This window comes from Pelophylax lessonae (assembly GCF_965119305.1).
Source record: "Pelophylax lessonae genome assembly, chromosome: 3".
Lineage (NCBI taxonomy): Eukaryota > Metazoa > Chordata > Amphibia > Anura > Ranidae > Pelophylax > Pelophylax lessonae.
Window position 1 is genome coordinate 395,504,642 of NC_138770.1, and position 20,378 is coordinate 395,525,019.

The 20,378-nt window shown below is 44.7% G+C and overlaps 1 protein-coding gene across 3 annotated transcripts in view; it reads left to right on the top strand.

Annotated features, from left to right (window-relative positions):
* The first annotated feature begins 591 nt into the window (after positions 1-591).
* Positions 592-20,378, top strand: part of CEP57L1 (centrosomal protein 57 like 1) — a 69,616-nt gene continuing 49,829 nt past the window's right edge. For all 3 annotated transcript variants that reach the window (XM_082252058.1, XM_082252059.1, XM_082252060.1), the window contains exon 1: positions 592-740. The gene's annotated coding sequence lies outside the window, so the exon portion shown is untranslated. The remainder of the gene's footprint in view (positions 741-20,378) is intronic.

A 20,378-nucleotide genomic window follows, 5' to 3' on the forward strand; every position in this document is an offset into this window, starting at 1 on the left:
ATACCACTATAGCCCTTATCCTACCCAATAAAACAATACCCCTACACTGGGTTTTGGAGCAACAAGCAAAAGTGTGTGTGCGGGGGAAATACCTTGTGCCTGGCTGCAGACTGGAAAGTGGGAAAGACCCGAGCAAAATATCAGCAACTCCAGTGGGGGTAGTGCTACACTTCCTTGCAATACTCTAACTCCAATTACCACACAACTACTGTACCTTCATAAAATCACGTACAGCTACCCTGCCTACAATAACCTTACAACTTTCCCACAGAATATTTCTATAAAAACCGCCTAATGGTAGCAGGGACCGTCTGTTCAACGTTCCCGCTCACTCTCTGCCCTCATTGTAGCCTCTGCTGACTGAGAACCCCACTCCGCCTTCCTCTGTCGGCCAACAAGTAGTCTGCTCCTCCCACTCACTATACACCACACCCATCTCACGCCTACCCGAAGCTGGGAAGCACCGCCCCCCTGAACCCCCGTCCAGCCAATCTGACAGACATTCCAACCAACCGTCAAACCGATGCTTATCCAATCCGGGCTACTAAACAATATTATGCAAATAATACCTGCGACGCTATTGGCGAACAAGCTGCTGCCTGCCTAATGGCGAAGAGTAAGGAAGTAGGCGTGTGGAGACGCCCAGTGTTTGCTGGGTTACTGAGGCTCCGCCCTGGCGTCGTGTACACAGTTTGCTGAGAGGCGGTTTCATACGGCAGCACTGTACAGCCTGGACACAGGTAAGGATCATTGTCATTTATTGGGTCAGATGTGCTTTGCTCATAGGAACCCCTTCCCAAGGACTGTGTGCATATATACTATATGCAGTGCAGCGATCAGCCATTTACAAGCCTTGCATTTGTTGCATGTCATTGCAGTGCAAACCGTGACCTCATTTCATACATTGCATTGCCTGGGTTGTTGTTCATAGCAATGTATCTTCTCATCTGTTCTGTAATTACAGATTCTTTATGTACATGTTTCTATACTAAAACAGGAGACTTAAAGATTCTTGTATCATTGATGATTGCCAGAAAGGACTACATTGCTCACCTTATCGTGATCTTGCAGTGTGAAGTTTATCCATACAATCAGGAGCCCACCTTTCTTCAGGCTGCAGTGGGAGATACCAGAGCCATGAAATGTGATAGCAATCTATGCTGATCTAGCAATCCCTGCAGTTTTTTTTCAAGCCACATTTGCCAGTATCTGAAGAGGTGGCAGATTGATTTCCACCATAGTTTCCTTCAAGTGCAGTAGGATTACCTTCACATCATCCACTGACCAGAGTAATGAATAGTCCACCTGCATTGTGGAAGTATTCCTTTTTTTGCACCTATGGGTGCACACTTGCGCACGCACATTATGTCTAGGGCAGTCTGTTCATTTTAATGAGATGCCCTACCTGCAAGAAACACCAAAAAAAGAGGGCCCCCAGACCCTTTTTAAAAAAAATTGCGCCTCACCAAACCACGGTTTTTGCACGTGGTTACCAATGCTTTGGGGTGCCATTAAGAATTAATGGTATCCCTGTGTGTCTGCTAAAGAGCCGCACATTTCTATCCAGGCTGAGAAGGCACACGATTTTGCATGCACTCCTAACTCCCATACATGTGAACAAAGCCTTAATGTGGGGCTAGATTACCCCCTAATTTTGGAGACAGGTATACCCTTATTGTGGAGCTAGAATACCCCTTCCATCCTATTGTGGAGCTATAGTACCCTCTCTATAGTGAAGCTAGATTACCCCCCTTTGCTGTGGAGCTAGATTAAAGCCCCGTACACACGTACCGATCGTCGGCCGAACGATCGGCCGTCTTTTGTCCAGGGCTGTCGGTGTCTGTTGAAAAGTGCAAAAGACTGCACAAGAATTTTGTCCGCCAACTACAGCCGACTGCAGAAGTGATGTCATGTAATGGTTAACTTTCCCTGTGTTTTTTCTTTTCTGAGCATGCCCAGTCTTGCAAATCTGCTGTCTGTTGGCCGAATTCTGTACTGACTGGCGAACAATCGGCCGCTCTGGTGTCGGCATACAAAAATTTTCATGCTTGCAAGACAGATTCTTTTCAGCCGAAAGTGCGCTGTCGGCTGTCGGAAACATCATACTAACAAGCCGAAAATCGGCCGATCGTTCGGCGGCCGAACATTTTCGGCCGACAATCGGTACGTGTGTACGGGCCTTAACTCCCTTATCCTGACCATAGATGACCAGGTTCCCCCATCCGCACATGCAAGGTGTGGTGCCAGGTGACCTCGCGTTACTGTGGCACCAGGTGACCTCGCGTTACTGTGGCGCCAGGTGACCTCGCCTTACTGTGGCGCCTGGTGACCTCTCTTTAGGCTCCATTCACACCTGAGCGTATAATTTTTGGGCGTTTTTACCAGATGTTTCGAGGCAGGCATTGACATCTAACAAAAACGCCTGTAATCTGCCAAAAAAGAAGCTCATGTACTCTTTTGAGCTTCAGGCATTTTGCTTCAGGCAACAAAACGCTCATATTTGAACAGGGGCCATTGAAATTAATGGGATTTTGCTTGTTGGGCGTTTTGAGGCTTCAGAGCTGAAAAATGCTCAGGTGTGAACAGGGCCTTACTGTGGAGCTAGATGACAACCTAAACATACTGCAACACCTGCTGCGCCACTTTTATTTTTTGCGCACCTTTGGAGCAGCACTGTTCAGCACCTCTGCTCCAAAAACATGCCAAAGAAGTCCATGTACCAAGTTTTGGCACAGTGCCAGGTGCGTTTGCTTTTTTTGCCGTGAATCTTGTGCATTTCGTTGCACAAAAATTGTGGCAAAATCTCACTGCTTTTGGGGTGCCATTAACCACTTAAGCCCCGGAGGATTTGGCTGCTAAAGGACCAGGGGTTTTTTTGCGATTTTTTTTTTTTTTTTTTTTTTTTTTTTTTTTTTTTTACTGCGTGACTTTAACGGACAATTGCGCGGTCATGCGACGCTGTACCTAAACGAATTTGACGTCCTTTTTTTCCCACAAACAGAGCTTTCTTTTGGTGGTATTTGATCACCTGTGCGATTTTTTTGATCACGCGCTATAAACAAAAAAAGAGCGTAAATTTTGCAAAAATAACAATATTTTTCACATTTTTTTATATGAAATTCCCCAAAAAAAAAAGTAAAAATCAAAATTTTTTAACATTTTTCGGCCAATTTGTTTTATGCTACCTATGTTTGGTAAAAAAAATCGCAAAAAGCGTATTTTGATTGGTTTGCGCAAAAGTTATCGCGTTTACTAACAAAGGGAAAGATTTTTGGTGTTTTTTTTTTTAACGCGTAATGGCGGCGATCTGCGATTTTTTTTTTTTTTTTTTTTTTTTTTTTTTTTTTTTTTTTTTTTTTTGGTACTGCGACATTGCGGCGGACAGATCGGACCCTTGACTGACATTTTTGACACTTTTGGGGTTACCAGTGACATTACTGCAGTAATCAGTGCTATACATATGCACTGTTACTGCAAAAATGACACTGGCAGGGAAGGGGTTAACTTTATTGGACAGGGAGGGGTTAAGTGTGTCCTAGGGGCGTGATTCTAACTGTGTAGGGACATTCCTATTGGTGTAAAAGCAAAGATCAACCGTTCTACATAGTAGAACGGACAGATCTTCACTTTTACACAGGGAGAACTGACAGGCAGCTTGTTTACACAAGCTGCTCTGTCTTTCTCCCTTCACAGGAGCGATCGCAGTGTGACTGGCGGACATCGAGTCCGCCGGTCACACGCACTGACTTGCCTGTGAACGAGCCGCGGCGGGCGCGCGCCCGCCCGCGATAGGCTCGCAAGTCAGTGACAGGCGAGTGACGTACCGATACGTCACTCTGCCTGGCCGGGGCTGACCGCCGCAGTATATAGTCGTGCGGCGGTCGGCAACCGGTTAAGAAATAACGGCTTTGAAAACGTGTCCCATGTTTTGCTGTGATTCTGGAATAGCAGGAAGAGTCACAGGATTCTGCCCACAATTCCAAAATGCTCAGGTGTGAGCGAAGCCTTACCGTGGAGATAGCTTACCCTCCTTTAACTGTTGAGATACACTATATTACCAAAAGTATTGACGCCTGCCTTTACACACACATGAACTTTAATGGCATCCCATCCTTAGTCTGTAGCTTTTAATATGGAGTTGGCCCATCCTTTGCAGCTATAACAACTCTTCTGGGAAGACTGTCCACAAGGTTTAGGAGTGTGTCTGTGTGAATGTTTGACCATTCTTCCAGAAGTGCATTTTTGAGGTCAGGCACTGGTCGAGAAGGTCTGGCTCGCAGTCTCCACTCTCCTTCATCCCAAAGGTGTTCTATCGGGCTGAGGTCAGGATTCTCTGTGCAGTCCAGTTCTTGCACCCCAAACTCGCTCATCCATGTCTTTATGGACCTTGCTTTGTGCACTGGTGAGCTGTCATTTTGGAACAGGAAGGGGCCATCCCAAAACTGTTCCTACAAAGTTGGAAGCATGAAATTGTCCAAAATGTCTTTATATGCTGATGACTTGGGAGTTCTCATCACTGGAACTAAGGGGCCGGGGCCAAGCCCAACCCCTGTAAAACAACCCCACACCATAATCCCCCCCCCCCCTCCACCAAATGATTTGGACCAGAGCACAAAGCAAGGTCCAGAAGCGCTTTCCTCAGCCTTGCAGCAGAACTATCCCCCTCACCCTGCTTCCTCCACGGGTATTGGAAACCTCCATGCATGCCTATCCAGTGTGGTGTAGAACAAACCCTTCCCATTCTCGCTCTGCTTACTTGGAGGAAGTTATTTTTTTCCTCTGCTTACAGCAAAAGGCTTGCTGTTTGCTATTCAGTGCAAAAAATAAATAAATGTCTAAAAATGTTACTTTGTTTGTATTTACCATGAACAGAGTTGAACTATTTTTTTTTTTTTTTCTTCTTCTTTCCATTTGTTTATTGCTATTTTATTTATGTGTGTGTGTGTATGTATATGTATATGTATATATATAATGGTTTTTTTTTGGGTACCTTGCTTAAATAAAACCCAGTGATGCTCATTAATTTGTGTCTTATATAATTTATAGATAGACATCCGCACATGGATTCGTCAAATATACATTGTGGAAAGCATATTTTAAACTGGTCTTGCAAAATGGCATACATTACTATCGTGTGATTGCTAGAGGAAATAATGTACATTTGCATAATAAATTAGAATGGTGTAATAATAACGGTTTACATTTTTTCTTGTTGGGTTCAATAAAGATGCACACCAGTGCTGGGCTATCATCTTTGGGTATTGTTCGATGTCATCTCCATCTCATTATCTTCCACCTTGTGGCAATCCAGCACTTTCATGCAAAGTCTTTTATTCTTCCATTTTTTTTTCCTGAATTATTATATGTAGAAAGTAACATAACTTTGCAGTGGTCTTCCTTTAGAAAAAAACAATCATTAGCAGTTTCCCAATTGTGTGAATGCAATTCTTTGGGTGCTGTAGTGCTTATAGCAAATTGGCTGTTTGTGGCATCGCGCAGTTTCAGATTTGGAAACCCATCGCTTTTATACAGCTGATATTATTATCATTACTATTTTTTGATATTATCTGTATGTTACTGGTTTTATTACTTGTTTTTTTTTTTTTTTTTTTTTTTTATCTTTTCTTGCCTATGCCGGTGTGGCGGTATGTGTGCATTTTTATGAGATTGAGTGTTGCGTTTAGGGAGGCCCATTTATTTTAATGGGCTTCGCTACGCACATAAATCGCTCCGCACCAAAACGCATGGTACTTTTCCTACTATGCATTTGGCACAGGCATTAGCAAGGTACGTTGGGGTGCCAATAAGAATTAATTGAAACTGCCGTGCACCTGCAAAAGGAATGCGCTTGTTCCTACAATGCAAAAATGTGAACCTAGCATTTCTATGGATTAGTTGTCATGTTTGGGGGAAGCGCTATACGTGTATGCACTTGTAAATACCGGTGAAGAAGCTATCGCTGTTTACCCAAGGATGGTGGCTGAACTTGGGATGTTCGACTCCCTGGAACCCAAAAGTGCTGGTGATTTTAAGCCTGAACACCTAGAAGCTGCAAAGCATCCATGTTCATGAGGCCAAACTTTGTAACAATTTTAGTACATACTCTGAGCTTTTATTATATATTTTTATAAATTGACTGTCTTCTGTTTTCAATACACTTTCTTTTGTAGCAAAACATATTTAGTAATCTGGTAAGGTTTAGCCTGAAATGAAAAGTGCCTTCATACCTTTTACTACATTTTTCAATGAGTAAAAAATGTAATCTTGAGTTATTTTTATTTTAGCACCCCCTCCCAATCTCCCCTATTAAAGCACTATTAAAACCAAAATAACATGTATTTATATTTAAACTTCCCAATTCGTAGATGCGAGGGCTGCATTTAGTTAACTTTTTTAGGCTTTCTTTTCTTTTTCATCTGATGATTCAGCCAATAACTCTGTTTTTCAACAAAACATGCTTGCTTGAAGTTACAGGGATGAGGCAAACCATTTCACTCTGGCAGGGGTGCTTTTTTTAATCCCCTTTTATGTAAAACCTTAAAGAAAAAAAAAATGTTCCTGTAATGGATTATAAAGAGTTTGGCTTCAGTTTTAGTGTATTTAAACCTGCTAATACATCTAACACTAACCCCCCCCCCCCCCCCCCCCAGGATTGTCAATCCTGCTGTCTGCTGTGCTCATTCCTCCAGAGTGGGGCACTCTAATACAGGAGGTGTGTTACTGGCTAGATAGATCACCAGGTGAAAACCGAGGGGGGGGGGGGGAAGCTTAGCAGCCATCACATCTAATGATTGGTAAGCTGCAATATGTTACATCTTTGGTTCTGGCTTTATTACTTCTTTAAGCTGGAAAGGCAATGAACAGGGGGTGTTTAAACACTTCGCCTCTCACACCTTTTCACCACCTATGGGCCAGAGCAATTTTTATATTCCTGCCATAGACATGTTTATTCGGGAATAACTTTGTCATTACTTAAAATGCTGAGCTTGTTTGGCTCAACATATTTGTGTGAGAAGACATTCTCTGCTATGAACTTAAACAAGAACCGCGTGAGGACAAGACTAAAGGCCCGTACACACGTACCGATCGTCGGCATACAAATGTCGGCGGACGAAAGATCTGCCGATTGTACGCTTGTTAGTATGGTGCCTCCGACAGCCGTCGAGCACATTCTGCCGACAAGAGTCTGTCTTGCAAGCATTAAAATTTTTGTATGCGGACACCAGAGCGGCCGATTGTTCGCCAGTCAGTACAGAATTCGGACGACAGACTGCAGATTTGCAAGACTGGGCATGCTCAGAAAATAAAAAAGATAAGGAAAGTTAACCATTACATGACATCACTTCTGCAGTCGGCTGTAGTCGGCGGACAAAATTCTTGTGCTGTCTTTGCACTTTTCAACAGACACCGACAGCCCAGGGACAAAAGACGGCCGATCGTTCGCTGACGATCGGTACGTGTGTACGGGCCTTAAGTGACTCTCACCTGCGTGACATTTTGCGCATCAAAACCACTGCCTTTGAACCAGTCTATGTGCTGCAGTTCAGATCTGAGTTTCACCCTTCACATTAGTGCAAGCAGTTTTATTTTTTTCAATTGAGATGAATACATTGTAAAATCTGTTAACCACTTTACGACCGCCAGCTGCAAATTTACTGCAGCAGGCAGCTGCTCCTGGGTAAAGCGACGTAACTCTAGGTCACTCGCTCTCAGGAGGCTAGGGGGCGAGCGTACACCGCCGGTGGCGCGCTCCCGCCCCCCCCCGTTTGTCAGCGGGGAAGCCTGTGCATGTGTCAGGTGGCTCAGATTGCCGCCTGACACCGGCGATCTCTCCCCGCTGAGGGAGGACGGTCGGCTGATGTAAACACAGCCGTCCATCCTTCTCCCTGCAATGATCAGAGACCATGTGATCCTGCTATATAGGATCGCATGTCTCTGTGATCATTTCAGAAGCCCAACCCCCCCCCCCCCCACAGTTAGAATCACTCCCCTATGTTTACATTTAACCCCTTGATCCCCCATAGTGTTAACCCCTTCCCTGCCAGTGTCACTATTACAGTAACAGTGCATATTTTTAGCACTGATTACTGTAGTAATGTCACTGGTACCCCCCCAAAACTGTCAAAAATGTCAGTTAGGGGTCCGATTTGTCCGCCGCAATGTCGCAGTCCTGCAAAAAATCGCAGATCACCGCCATTACTAGTAAAAATAAAGAAAAAACAATAAAAATGACATCTTTCCCTTAGTAAACGCAATAACGTTTGCGCAAACCAATCAAAATGAGCTTATTACGATTTTTTTTTTTTTTTACCAAAAATATGTAGCAGGAAACAAATTGGCCTAAAATGTTAAAGAATGTATTTATAATATATTTTGATTTTTACATTTTTTGGGGGGGAATGTTATATAGCAGAATGTGAAAAATAGATATATTTTTTTTTCCAAAATTGTCGCTCTTTTTTTTGTTTATAGCGCAAAAAATAAAAATCGCACAGGTGATCAAATACCACCAAAAGAAAGCTCTATTTGTGGGAAAAAAGGACGTCAACTTTATTTTGGTACAGCGTCGCACAAGCGCGCAATTGTCAGTTAAAATAACGCAATGCCAAATCGCAAAATAGGGCCTGGTCATTAAGCAGGAAAATCTTCCGGTCCAGAAGTGGTTAATGTCAGTTGGTCTAAATCAGTTATAAATATATTTGGACACAATATGTATACAGTAAAACCTTGGATTGCGAGCATAATTCGTTCCGGAAACATGCTTGTAATCCAAAGCACTCTTATATCAAAGCAAATTTCCCCATAAGAAATAATGGAAACTCCGATGATTCGTTCCACAACCATTTATTCATAAGTCTTTCAGTTTATAGTCCATATAAAAAGATTATAGCAATGTGTTGTGTAACCATAAAATATCCATCCACAAATGGCGCCTCTACAAGGGGACTAGAAGCAAAATCCAGCAGGAGCTACAGAGTATCAAAGAGAAGAGAGGCGCCTCTAAGTGTAGCAATATGATTCCATTTAATGAAGGTACAACATTTAGCAACTCACATGGTTGATGAATAAAACAGGCACATCTAAGTATGCAGGGATCCGGGGTAAAGCTGTCCACATAGACTATCTTCTGCACTGCCGGCTGCCAGTCTGTAATCCTGACCGGGAAGACCACCCTGCAGTAAAGCGATCTGGAAGGGATGACGTAGATGCCGGTGCGGAGTACGGTCTATGTGGACAACTTTACCCCTGATGCCTGCATCCTTAGATGTGCCTGTTCCAATCATCAACCATGTGAGTTGCTAAATGTTGTACCTTCATTAAATTTAACCATATTGCTACACTTAGAGGTGCCTCTCTTCTCTTTTATACTCAGCTGTGACTTGAGGCTACTTGTATATCAAGACATCGCTTGTATATCAAGTCAAAATTTATTTGAAAATTTTGCTTGTCTTGCAAAGCGCTCTTAAACCAAGTTACTCTCAAACCAAGGTTTTACTGTACTTGGTTTTATGTTCCTGTTCATATTTTTTTAACTTAAAAGTTGACAGACAACCTTTGTTACCAATAATATGTAATGTACTTTACAATGTTTCTGATATATTTTTCAGCTTTCTGGTTTTTTTTTTCATCTGGCATTGAAAGGCAGAGTAATTTAACACCTGTTTAGATTTGTCGTCCATGTGACGAAATGAAAAGTATGCCGTTTGCAATAAACTTTGCATGAAATAGTTAATTTGCATTTCATTTTAATGGTTCAAAGAATGTCAGGCAAAATGGTCGGCCCTCACGCATGTTCACTTCAACAAATCTGGCCCTCTTTGAAAAAAGTTTGTACACCCCTGATCTTAAAGTGATTGTACAGTCTTTTTTTTTCTATTAAAATAAACATATTATACTTAGGCTGGCCATACATGTTCAATTTTCTTTTACAATTTTCCGTTAGATTTACCAAAAACCATATAATATGAGGTCAGAACAAAACAACACTTTCAAATGTATCCAATTAGGCAGGCCTTTGTACTACATAGTTGAAGGTAAATTTAAAGAAAATTGTATTATGTATGGCCAGCCTTAAGCCCCGTACACACGCATCGAAAATTGGCAGGGAATTTTCGGCCAATGTCCGATCTGCCGATTTTCGGCTTGTTAGTATGATGCTTCCGACAACCAACTCTGACTTTTCGGCCGAAAAAAATCTGGTGTGCAGACTATAAAATTTTTGTTGGCCGTCAACACAATGGCCGATTTTTCGTGCAGTCAGTACAGATTTCGACAGGAAAAAATCTGACGAGCAAGTCTGGGCATGCTCAGTTAAGAAAAAACACAAAGAAAACAAACCAACACATGACATCACTTCTGAAGTAGAATTTTGTTGGCCGAGAAAATTCGTGTGCAGTCTAGGCACATTCCAACCAACAAAACACAACTTGGACAAAAGTCGGACGATCAGTCCGCCGATAATCGTTGCGTATGTACGAGGCTTTACCTGCCCTTTGCAGTGGTTTTGCACAGGGCAGCCAGGGTCTTCCTCTTCTCAGGTTGCTGGCCCCTCCCTCCTGTTGGGGGCATCCGAGCCGAGCTGCAGCTCAGTGTATCCATTCAGACACTGAGCTGTGGTTCGGACCTGCCCCCCCTCTCCTGATTGGCTAACTAAGTTTGATTGACAGCAGTAGGAGCTAATCAGGAGGGAGAGTCCCGGACAGCCGAGGCATTCATGGACATTGCTGGATAGACATGGGGCTCAGGTAAGTATAAGGGGTGCTGCTGCCCACAGAAGGCTTTAAAAAAAAAAAAAAAAAAAATTGCCTTTACAATCACTTTAGGATAACAAGGTAATACATATATTGTTTAAGGACAAACCAGGCTCTCTTTTTATGATGTCTTGCAACAATGATTTTGTTTTCCCGCAAGCCATAAACAATAAAACACAACAACCCTAAACCAAACACACTTTTTAATTTTTTGAGCAGCAATATTTTAAAAATAGTGTTAGTGCACATAAAATGTGCACATTTTATTTTGTAATGTCTTGTTTAAAATGACACTAAAAAATATGATTCTGGTACAAAGCATTGCAAAGTTACTCACAAATGAAATAAAGTGTGTTTTTTTTTTTTTTTTTAAATATGAAGTGTATGTGTATGTTAAATATGTAAAAATATTAAACAAAAATAAACATTTAAATATTAATAGTTAATCAAATATAAACAAAAAATCAGCAGGAAAATAAGAGGAGAAAAAGGAGTTGATTAAACTAGGGGGTAAATAAGGGGTTAAACGGAGAAACATTTTATTAAGGCAACCTGACAAAAAAAACAATAAAAATAAAAAAACGTTCCTGTAACGGAAGTTCCCTTTGATCTGCAGATAAATGAACAGAAAGATACAAATGTAACAATATATTACTTTGTATAATCACAGTCTGGAGCAGTGTTGTTGTTTATAAACACTGATTCAGACTGCTTTTTTGACAGCTAGTGCTGCCGACTTATTTTCTGAGTATACCGCAATGCCAGCTTGGATTAATCACAGCTGAAAATTACAGTATACAGTAGTATAAAAATGAAAATTTATGGGAGTGTGCTTGCGGGTGGTACTGTCGAATGCAACCCATACAAGTTAATAGGGACGGGTAGCAAATGGCCACCATGCCAGCAGATTGGTGTGGGATTTACATGGTTAAAAGTGGCAAGGAGGCAGATTGCTTTTAACAGGTGCAACCGTTTAGACCAGGGGTCCTCAAACTTTTTAAACAGGGGGCCAGTTCACGGTCCCTCAGACCCTGTTGGGGGCCGGACTATAGTTTGAAAAAAAATATGAACGAATTCCAATGCACATATTTTTTATTGTTTTTATATAGTGGCGGCTGGTGCTCAAAATATTTGGGGGGGCGCAAACAGAAAAATGTAATAGGCATTGCTTTGCGGCAAAAAACGCTGTAAAAATTGCGTGACTTTGAGGTCACAAAAGTGTGAAAGGGGCCTTCAGTAATCAAGGTATAGCGTGCCCCCCTTTCAATGCAGAGTGCCCACAGCGTGCCCCCCATTCAATGCAGAGTGCCCACAGCGTGCCCCCCATTCAATGCAGAGAGACCAGTCAGTGCACTTACCTGCAGCGGCAGCTTCTCCTCAGTCCCCCGCGTCTCCTTGATTCCTCCCGCCTCCTCCTCGGCCAATGGCATGGGTTCGCTTTTTGGCCAATCAGGAAGCGGGTCTCGGGACGAATTTTCATTCGCTATTGTCACACAAATGGGTGGGCTAGGGCGCAGTGCCTCTGGCTCTAATTAGGTGATTCAGAAAAAAACAACATGCGTGATACATCCCGGCCGGTGGGCCGGGTTCAGGACCCTTGGTTTAGACACAAGTTAAATACTAGTTTTTGATAAATGTACTAGTTTTTGATAAATGACCAAGGGATGAGTTAAAAGCCGGATTCACACTGCTCCACCATGGAAGTTGGACGACTTCAGATCCAACTTTGCCCTACGACTTCATATCCAACCTCAATGAACGGGATCCGACTTTGATCCCACAATACCAGACCCTTTGAGTCTGGTATAATTCTTGAGGGAGGAACCCCCTTGCCGTTTTATTTGGGTTTTTTTTGGCGTGGGGCCCCCCACAAATCCATACCAGGCACCTATTTGAGAGCATGCAGCCTGGCATGTAATTGGGGGACAAGGGCCTCTTCCTGACAACCCTGGGCAGTGGTTGTGGGGGTCTGGGGGCTTATCGGACTCTGGAAGATCTCCCCCCATGTGAATGACTATCCATTCACCCCCAAAAAAAGCAGTGTAAATAAAAACAAGATCTGTTTTGACAAGTCCTTTATTAAAAATGAAGCCTGTCTTCTTTCTCCTATCCCCCCCCCCCCCCCCGATTCTTCTCTCTCTGCTGCTGATGTCTTTTTCCTCCGGTCCTTCTCCCTGAACTGCTGAGGTCTTCCTCCTTTGGTTCTTCTGCCGGTTTTTCTCTCTGCTGCTGATGTCTTCTCCCAATGCTAGCTTCCGCAGTTGTGCATGGCCACCTGTTAACGTCATCCAGAGACCCCGCCCCTTGTGACGTCATCACCCAGGGCAAGATGGGGTCGGTGATGTCACAGTGGGGGGGAGGGGTCTCTGGATTAGTTGGAGCTACGATGGGGGACATTCTTCATTTTTAATAAAGGACTTGACAAAAAACGTCTCGTTTTATTTACACTGCTTTTTTTTGGGGGGGGGGTGAATGGGTAGGGGGTACAATACCCCATACTCCCCATATTTTTTTTTTTTTTTTTAATTTTGGCGTGGGGGTTCTTCTTCAAGATCCTCAGCGTACAAGTCACATACCACAAGTCGGATCAGTTAAGATGATGATATTGAATGGGTTGATAACAGGCCAAAGTCGGACTAGAGTAGTGCAGGATCCTTTTTCAAAGTTGGACTTGCTTGTGTCTGACCAGATACGACGGCTTCTAGAGAACCATGGATTTATACATGTCATGTGACATGTGCTCTCAAAGTCGGAGCATATGTAGCACAGGTATGAATCGGGCCTAATCCTCACTCAGAAGAGAACAGCCAGGACGTTGTATCTTGAGTCCTTCCCATACACAAAGGAAGTGTTTTGAAGAAGTAGTGCAGGTACCTGAGCACCAGACAATTATAAATGTATAAATTAATGCAGCTCTGTGTTCATTAATACATGCATAAAGAGGAATTTCACTTTCTCCTGTTGTGTTTTTTTTTTTTTTTTATTTATTTTTTAACCCCCCCCCCCCCCCCCCTTCTTGCACCTGGTATGCTGGGTTGTCCCTAAATTAACATACCCATCTGTCCAGCAAATTTTGGCTTGTCACTTAGGGGAGTGACTGTTGATTTTTTTTAATATGGTTTGTTTTTAAATGCAAGCATTCTATCTGAATCTAACTTTGTATCAGCCTTTTGCAAGCCCTGTATAGTAGAGCACTGACTGGGGGAAGGAGAGGCAGCACAAGGAGCCAATTAGTTGTGCTGCAGTGCAAGGATCATGCTGATAGTATACATTTCATCTGTGTATTTAGCTGTTTGCATAGAGTTCAGCTTAAAATTTTGCTCTTCTTAAGGAAAACCAATTGAGGCTGAAATATCATTCCTTTTATAGATGTTGGTAATTCTGCATATTCACTTTAACAGAGAGACAGAGCATGACATAAGCTTGTTTTTAATGAAATTCTCACACCATCTGCCTGAGATTAGGCAAGTTTCTATAATTGTCTGTGTTCCATGGAATGGGAGAAAATGCTTATTGCCATGTTCCTACTTTTAATAAGGCAGATGGCCTAGCTGTTGGATTTAGAAGCAAAAGAAAATACATCAAACACTGTAAAAATAAATCTAACAGATTAAATATGATGCTCGAAGCAATTAGGGTTGTTTTTACAAGAAAATTTGAATAAGACACTTTCCTCTATTTAATGATAAATTTAAAATGAGTCACGGCATGAATAATGGAAATGTAATAGTAGAGAGAATGCTAGATGTACACTTTGATAGATCTATCCTATTCCAATAATAGTGAAGGTTGCAGCCCTTTGGTACATTGACCAAAATCTGCTCAGCTATATAAGGAGATAATTAATTTTAAAAATGAAATCTTTTTTGGTTTCTTAGGTTTTTGATTTGGGCGTTACAAACTTAATTTTTGTTGTAGATAGAAAATGAACCATGCACTATATGTTTTCACTACCTGCGCATATGATTAAACGAAAAATCCAAATAAACCTGCTGGTTGTAAGACCAAAAAGGACCTCATAGATGTGAATATCAGAGAGACCGATCAGCCCTTAGACTGATTATTCTTACAAACCGCGCTAAATATAAAGTGATCAGTGCCAATAAATAAAGCCCAATAAATTATTTCATACAGTGAAAAATTGTGCATATGTGCTAGGAAAATTGCCTAATATTTGATAAATAGTAAAAAATAAAGTGCATAACATCAATGTGAATCATAATCAATACAATTATTAAATAATGTTCATAACACCAATGCGAATCACATGTGTGCACTCTTGTGGATCGCTCTTCAGAAAAAATCCTCCACGAGATGTGTCGGAAGTTATTGTGCCTAGATCCACCACCGGTAGAAATGCATACTCGCCAAAGGTAAGTATATATAATATATATATATATATTGCATATCACGGTTAGGGGACCCTCAGATCGGATACAAATTCTCCACCGGGACCACAACAATATAGCCACATTAGGTAGATTTTAACTAGGACACCTGTGTCTCCACATAAACCTCCTTGATGGCTCACATCAAAAGGGACAATAGAAGAGAGGCCTCCATAGTGTATTAACGTACGTTTATTTAAAAGGTAATACGTTTAAAACACTTACAACGTGCAAATAACATATACGCTTCAACAAAACGAGCAGGGATGCCGATTGCGCTCCACCTGCGTTCCAAACAGTGGAAGTGACCAGCACGGTTTGTCAGATTAATCGTTCAGTCTAAGGGCTGATTGGTTTCTCTCTTCACATACATTTTTGGTGTGCTGATATAGATAGATTTGATATTTTGTATATTTTTATTCTATTAAAGAGCAAGCATAGACAGATAACGTATTTATTTGCTAAAATATGTTATTGTACAACCCCCCCAATTCCAAAAAAGTTGGGACGCTGTGTAAAACAACATAGAAAACACTAAAAACGTACGGAACCCCTGCCACGTATCCGGGGCTCCCTCTTGCCCATCTGCGGGGGGGGGGGGGGGGGGTTCTGAGCGCACATGTGTCCACTCTCCTCCCCTTCTTACTGACTCAGAAGTGGCTTGTAAAACGTCACTTCCGGGTCCCCCTTTCACTTTCCCCGACCATCATAGCGGGTAAAGAGTCTATTGAAGTGAGATCTGCACTGCATTAGAATAATTGGAGCACAAGGGAGACATTCAGGGTGGATGTCTCCTTAAAGAGAACCTGTCATCAAAAAATCATACCATTGTGAGAAAAAAAAAAAAATTAAAGGAGAAGTATGGCTAAGGCTCGGTTTCCACTAGTGCGACTTGCGGTGCGACTTGACACATGTCAAGTTGCACAGCAAGTCAAAACCCATTGTTTTCAATGGGGCCCGTTTCCACTGCCGCGGCTTCAGTTGCGGCGACTTCAAAAGTAGATCGTGCACTACTTTTGAGTGCGACTTCCCTCTATATATGAGGGAAAAGTCTAACTGAAGCCGCAGTTTACTTTTGCTACGAAGTCGTGCTAGAAGTAGCACGACTTCGTAGCCGCACTAGTGGAAACCTAGCCTAAAGCTTTTTTTGGCCATACTATGAATCACAGGAGCGTGACCTGTCAGTCAGGCTTGGGAAAGGTCCTGACCATATGGTCGGTATCTCCCCAAAAGCCTGGACTCACACCTGGCTCAGCCTCTTAGAAATCCGCTGAGAGCCTGAGCCAGCTCCTCCCTCCACAGCCTAGCACTCCAGTGAGCGCTGAAGGGGAGAGCAGAGAGCCACTGACTGACAGTTCCGGTTCTCTGCTCAGAGCGGAGAAGTAGAACTGAAAATCAACTTTTCTTTTTAAGTAAAATTTTTTTTTCTCTTACGTCCTCCGACAGTCGCCGCCTCTTCATATTCGTCACATATGGGGTATTAGACTTTGCTCCGAAGGAGTAGCTAGGCAACAGAATATGTTAACATTAAAGCTTTTAACATATCCCACCCTCAAGGGGTGGTCCCCTCAGTCAATACCCTCCTACTTCCTGCAACCATATCTCAGTTTTAATGTCTAGCTTGTCAGGAGTGGCTGGCTTTTCCTGTGCTGGGGCTTTCTGCCCCAGACTCTTTCTTCTTTTTGAAATTTTGTTTGAGTTTTCTCTCTACCTTTACTTAGCTGTTATTTTTGTCAGCGTTAGTTCTTCTGATGAAGAGGATCATGCGGGCTGGGTCTCGGGCTGATCCCCCTGGTCGCAGGTCGTGGGTCAGTGGCTTCCCAGCCTGCCATCGAGCGTTCAGCCAGGTAACGCTCCTGGCACAGTGAACGACCCATCCCTGTTCGGTGCAGGGATGATTGGTGAGGTGGCTACCTCACTGGACGCCGTGCGGTTTCTTAACCCCCATTTTGTGCGTCTTGAATTGCGACTCTCCCTGCCTCATGTGCAGCGGCTTGTTCGCCTGTGCGGGTCCCCCACGCCATTAAGAGGTAAGTGTATCTATGTGGGGACCTGTCTGTCTGGGGGGGGTGTCAGTCTGGGACTGTGTAACCTGCCTCTATTCACACTGCTTGTCTCCCTATCTCTCGGCTGCATGCTGTGGGCTGCAAGGGGGGGGGGGGGGAGCTGTGTGACACTGTGTGTGTCAGTCTGGTCAGTGTGAAAAGCTGTGTGCTGTGGGGCATGTTTTTTTGGCATGTTTGGGCATTTACAGCGATCGCTGCGGCGATCTGACATGTGTTCTTATACATGGATGACATGTGTGCATTACTACACTGTGGAGCGGCGGTTTCGGCGCCAAACGGCGCCATTTTGCCTACACTCGCTCCGGCCGCATGTTTTACATGCATGGCGGCCATTTTCTTGTAGCCTCCATAGGCTTTCATAGAGCGCCCTGGCAGCATCACTTCCTCTTTCCTGGAACACCGATCGAGGCAGCAGCAGCGGCGAGGGTCTCCTCAGGTTTTATCCTTCTGTTCTTGCTATCCATTGCCTGTGTTCAGTTTGCATATTCCCTGTGGGGGTCTCATTGTGCTTGAGTGTGGTGCGGTGGGCTGCGCTTGCCGCGCTTGCTTAAAGGGGCAGTTAACCCTTTATTGTCTGGTATTACAGGGGCAATGGATTCTCAGGAGGGCAAATTTCCTACCGCCTTGGTGGAAAGCCAGGGGACCGCTGTTTCCCCCCCAGGGGGGGATTTAGCCACTATTGTGGCTGGCCTTGCTGCTCAGGTGCAGATGCTGGTGGCTGTTCAATCTACTAAAAGACCCAGAATTGCTCTTTCCTCTGATTCTGAGGGTGAAGGTGATGGGGTTGTTATGGCGGGGGCCTCCTTATCGGGGTCCCGCTCCTCCCTAGATCTAGTGGGGTCCGAAGTGGAGGCTGAAGTTGAGGGGGTTGATAATTCTCCCCCTGGCTCGCCTGAAGAGCTTGCAATCATGGATGAATTGATTGCTTCCATAAAGCAAACATTGCGTTTGCAGGATGAAGTGTGTCCCCCCGCTGCCTTGGCGGCTTATGGGACGCAGAGAAAACGCAGGACACCGCAGGTTTTTCCCTGCAATGATGATTTTCAGCGCGCTGTTAAGGAACAATGGCGCAATCTGCGCAAACCTTTTGCTGTACCAAGTAGGTTCAAGCTGCGTTATCCTTTCTCGCCTTCCACTGATGAAAGGTGGTGTGTACCTCCCTCAGTGGATCACGCAATTGCGGTTTTGAACAAGGCCACTGCGATTCCTGCAGAGGATTCCCCTGTGTTCCATGATGCCACGGATAGGAGATTGGAGTCTCTTGCCCGTCATACTTATTCTGTTACGGGTTCTATGCTTAAAGCTCTGTTTGCTTCTCTCATGGCGGCCCAGGCGATCGCAAGTTGGACGCAGATGCTTAGGCGCGTCCTAGTGGCCGACTCGGCCTCGCCGGCGACCCTGGATATGGTGGATCAAATCCACCAGGGTGTCATGTATCTGTGTGATGCGGATCTGGACCTGGTTCCATTGGCTGCACGTGTGCACAGCGTGGCGGTGTTGTCTCGCCGCCTGGTTTGGTTAAAATGTTGGTCGGTGGACCAATCTTCGCGTAAGACCTTAGCCAATCTACCTTATGATGGGTCTCGCCTTTTTGGGGAGTCCTTGGATGTGTTGATTAAGGGGATCACCGGGGGTAAGAGCACTCTCTTGCCCCATTTCCCCAAGGCTAAGGGGGCTTCTGGGAAGAAGCATGCTAATTTTCGGCCCCCTCAGGGGTCCTTTCGTGCCTTTCGGCCGCACTACAAGGGCAAGCCGTTCAAAGGTCAAGGCTCTCAGAAGAAGCCCTGGTCTGGGAAACAGAAGTCCGGCCAATCCGGATCTGCAGCCCATAACAGTTCGGCCTGAAGGGGCGCCCTCATCCAGTTTTGGGGTGGGGGGACGTTTGCTCGGTTTTCTTCAACCCTGGTTGGCCCGTGTGCGGGACAGGTGGGTTCAGGAGATCGTTCGATCTGGTTACAAGATCGAGTTTCTCTCTCGGCCGGAGAGCAGATTTTTTCCCTCAAATCTTCAACTGTCTCCAGAGCGTTTGCGGGACCTGCACCTGGCGGTGCGGGACCTGAGGGCTCAGGGAGTGGTGGTTCCGGTGCCTCATCGGGACAGATTTCGGGGGTTTTATTCCAATCTGTTCACCGTGCCCAGAAAGGAGGGCAAGGTTCGTCCAATTCTGGACTTGAAGGCTCTGAACCGCTCTGTGCGGGTTCGCAAGTTCCGCATTGAATCCCTGCGGTCGGTGGTGGCTGCCCTGGTTCCGGGGGAATTCATGGCCTCCATCGATTTGAAGGATGCGTATCTTCACATCCCCATTTTCGAGGGTCACCAGAGGTACCTTCGATTTGCCATTGCGGAGGATCATTACCAGTTCGTGGCGTTGCCTTTTGGTCTCGCCTCGTCTCCGCGGGTCTTCACCAAGGTGCTTGCACCGGTTCTGGCATTATTGAGGGCCCAGGGCATTTCTGTCCTGGGGTATCTGGACGACATTCTGGTTCGGTCTGCGACCAGCCAGGGTCTGGAGAAGGACCTGTCTGTCACGATGCAAACTCTGCAGGAGTTTGGTTGGACGATAAATTTTCCAAAGTCGACACTGAGTCCGTCGGTTCGTCTTCCCTACCTGGGAATGTTTCTGGACTCGGTGCAGGCGAAGGTCTTCCTGCCGGAAGACAAACTCAAAACTCTTCAGGAGGAAGTCAGGTCCCTCAGGGACGTTCCGCACTCGTCTCTGCGGACGTGCATGAGATGTCTGGGATTGATGGTCTCGGCTTTCGAGGCGATTCCCTTCGCCCAGTTTCACACGCGGGGTCTCCAAGCGGAGATCCTGTCCAGGTGGGACGGGCGACCTCAATCTCTGGATCTTCAAATCTCGTTGAGTCATCGCACCAGAAGAAACCTTCTGCGGTGGCTCCAGTCCCCGATGGTGTCCGGGGGCAAGTCGTTTCGTCCTGTCTCGTGGACGGTGATCACCACGGATGCCAGCCTGTCGGGCTGGGGTGGTGTTCTGGGCATTCTATCCGCCCAGGGGAATTGGTCGGAGGGGGAGTCTTCCCTTCCGATCAACATTCTGGAATTGCGTGCGATAAAGCTCTGTCTTCATCGCTGGACGGGCCGGCTGCAGGGCTGCCCGGTTCGGGTGCAGACGGACAATGCCACGGCGGTGGCCTACATCAACCACCAAGGGG